Source organism: Triticum dicoccoides, chromosome 1A (genome assembly GCF_002162155.2).
Source record: "Triticum dicoccoides isolate Atlit2015 ecotype Zavitan chromosome 1A, WEW_v2.0, whole genome shotgun sequence".
Classification (NCBI taxonomy): Eukaryota; Viridiplantae; Streptophyta; class Magnoliopsida; order Poales; family Poaceae; genus Triticum; species Triticum dicoccoides.
Genome location: NC_041380.1, coordinates 578669973 through 578673499, shown reverse-complemented (window position 1 = coordinate 578673499; position 3527 = coordinate 578669973). Strand labels below are relative to the sequence as shown.

The 3527-nt window shown below is 45.0% G+C and overlaps 1 pseudogene; it reads right to left on the bottom strand.

Annotated features, from left to right (window-relative positions):
* Positions 1–591: 591 nt before the first annotated feature.
* LOC119341035 lies at positions 592–3291 on the bottom strand (annotated as a pseudogene).
* Between the last annotated feature and the right edge of the window lie 236 nt (positions 3292–3527).

The following is a 3527-nucleotide window of genomic DNA, read 5'->3' as shown; positions in this document are numbered from 1 at the left end:
ATGATGAATCTCATCCAACTACTCACTGACCAGCGAGCCTACGAAGGAATTAATCACTCCTGGTGGGGAGCATCATGGAATTGGCGAGGGAGATAGGTTGGTGATGACGAAGATCGAAGATCCCCCTCTTCGGAGCCCCAAACGGACTCTAGATCTACCCTCCCGAGGAAGAACAGGGCATAGCGGCGGCTCCATCTCGTGGATCGCGATAATTCTTTCTCCCTATTTTTTCTAGAATAATGTGAATTTATAGTATCAAGGGGGTCATCAGCGGGGCCACTACACTACTAGGGAAAAGGCTACTAGCAGCGCGGGTAAAATGGCTACTAGCAGTGCGGGTACCCACGCTACTAGTATCGCGCTACAGCTAATAGGTAGTAGTAGCATGGGTTAAACCCGCGCTACTACTAACTTTGTTAGTAGTAGCGTGTGCCATCCACGCTACTGCTATTTCACACCCGCACTACTACTATCCTAAATACTAGTAGCGAGTTGTTGTTTCCCACGCTACTACTAACTAATTGCGAATTAAAAAAAATAAAAGTTAGATGCAGTTGCTTCCATCAGAGACACGTCCAATGAAAAATAAGCTCAGGTCACAGAACCATCTTTAACACTTGAAGCATTCATGGATACAATAGTGAACATCTGAACAGGAAGAAATCACGACATCCCATATCATACGCACACAACTATCATTGAAAGGTGGGTACTTTCCCTAGCTTTCCATCAACCTAAACAGACCACTTCTCTAGATGTATCTACCAAGACTCGGAGTTTAGACGCAGGTGGACCTCCCCCCGAACTGTGGCGTCGAGGTCCTCCTCCTCGGCGACCTCCGGCGTCGAGATTACCTGGATGATCATTTGTGCGACCCGGTCGCCGGTCTTCACAACCAAGTCCACCTCTGAGTCGTTGAAGACCACACTGCCCACCGGGCCGCGGTAGTCCGCGTCAATCAATCCTGCGCCCATGTCGGGAAAGTGAAAACTTGTTAGTTAGCGTCCACATCCAAGTCTAGTAGGGTATTTTATTTCTTTCTAGCACATGCACATGAATCAATAGTGACAGCCAGAGTAATAGTCATCATTAAAAACTAGCATACAGTTCAGAGTTGAAACAACAGAGACTAAAATTTACATGGATTGTTCTAGGCATCTAGCCCAAGAAAACAGAGCACTAGCTAGTTGTTCCATGAAACGATCAGATGGTACAAGAGATATGATTCGTATCCTCTATGAGTTCACACTCTACTCACAGCCAGCCTTAGCGACACGTTGGATCCTGCAAAACCTTGAATTCATTGTTCCGACGGCAAGGCATAAGCATGTTCAAATTACCAAGGTGTGCATATATGAATTGTACTACACATGAAGTATTTGCGGAATTCTGAAGCACTCTGTTCTCAGGATCACCAGGTGCTACCTGTTTGTGGCTCTCAGCCTCATCGGCATGTTGGCGTCCGGTCCACCGAGACTGCCAATCGTCGCCTCGTACGTCCTAGTGGCCAACAGGGTGGACGACGCCCAGCGATCAACTTGGACGGAGGAGTTGCTGCGCCTGGGAGGTTCCTCGCCTGTATGGTTCATCTTGTTGAGCTGCCAAAATACACACACAAAATCATGTCGTAGCAAATCGCCATAAACTTTTTTACAAAACTGCTTGCCAAATCCCCGTGTAGTGTATTTGCTATATAATTTAATGCTGAACTTTTTCTAATACACACTGAACTTGCATACAACATATTCATAACATCACTTCTCCTAACTGCACTATGATCTATCCATTCAAGAGAGTTTGAACTTGGTAGCATCATCTCCTAACTGTGTCCATCTCATTATCTTTTATAAAACAATTCTCAATATGGAGCAAATAACAACAGGAAGGAGGCCACCACCATGCACATACAACATCAGCATGCAAGCTAGGGGCACAAACATACAGTAGCAAGCATGAATTTTGTAGACTATGGGAATTAAAGAAACATCACTAAGTTGGTAGTACACATGACACACAGAAATAGTGAGTAGGAGTACATGGTTTTGAAGTAGTATCTATAGTAATTCGCTACCTTATTTTTAGGTCACACACTCACAATACAGTAACTGTAAACTACTTCCAAGTTGCCAAATTGAAAGGTTGCAACGACGATACCGTATGCTAGATGAATTGTATGGTTGAAACAGAGAAAACTCAAAGAATAGGAATACACGACCAACCTTGCCATTGATTATAGACTTGCTTCTCGCGCATTTCTCCTCCGATTTGTCGGATTTTGAGCAGCAAATGATCAGACTTCCCACTGAAACATACATAAGAAAACATTTTGAACACCTAATTCACTAGAGATGACTCACCAAGGTAACCATGTTCCCCTAAGCAACCGATGAACAATGAATAATTTTGCATATCTGAAGAACAAAATTTGGATGGTGGTAACACCAAAGCGGCATATGGTTGCTATAAGGTTTTTTAGTCTGAATAATGGTAACATAAATGTAATGGATGATTCTTCGATTTGTTTGGTTAGGTTGCCTAAGGCAGTCTATTAGGCCATCACAAATATCTTAAGGTGGTGTTGATAATCAGCTTGGCAGTGAAAATATTTTGTGTGTGAAACAGGGTCCAGTAGATTGGAAAGAGACAGCCCAACAGCAATTAGACGTGAAGCATATATGTTGATGATGTTACTACTCTTGATGGCATGACAAAGAGACCCCGACAGTTGAACATTCTGTGTATGAAGAACTACGTGCTACAGGATGTAACACATATCTCCTCCCACCACCCTTGCGGTTATTTGTAGAAGCAAATATAAATGCTTAGTGTTGACCTTAGCAAAAATTGCTGAAAATACTAGCACACTGACCTTGTGAAAGTAGAATCTGACTTCACCGATATGCACAATAACATCTGCTGCAAAGTCAGAGACCACCAATCTGCATGTATCAACAAACTTGTGAGCATATCATATTGAGAAACAGAAGACACAAACACTCTTTGGCAACCATGGTAACATAACAAAAAACATTATAGAGATTTAGTTTTATACAAGCAGTAACGCTCATACGCCTTTGTGTAGCTATGGTTGTGCTGCTAATTAACTGAAACCAGAGGATTCATGGAAGAACAGAGAAGAGGGGCAGAGGAAGAAAATGAAACGGCCATGGGGATGGGGGTGCTTACCCAAGCTAGGATCTCTTGAGGCGGAGGTCCTTGGTCCAGCAACGCACCGGAGTAGGCGACGGCGAACTCGACCACGTGCGTGCCGTGGTGGTCGTCCTCGTCCATGGAGGAGGGCGGTTGCTGCACCGAACCGAAGAAATAGGTGAGGGGGTTAGGAGAGAAGAAAGAAGGGGAGAGGAGAGGGCATGAATCGAGGGGAGAGGAGATCGCACCGCACCGGAGTTGGAGGCAGCCGAAACCCTAGCCGCGGGGAGGGGTCGCGCGCGAGCGCTTGCCTCCATGAGGAGCAGATCTGGTCGGAGGGAAGGAAGAACCGTCGTGAGAGCTCGTGGGTGTGCAGT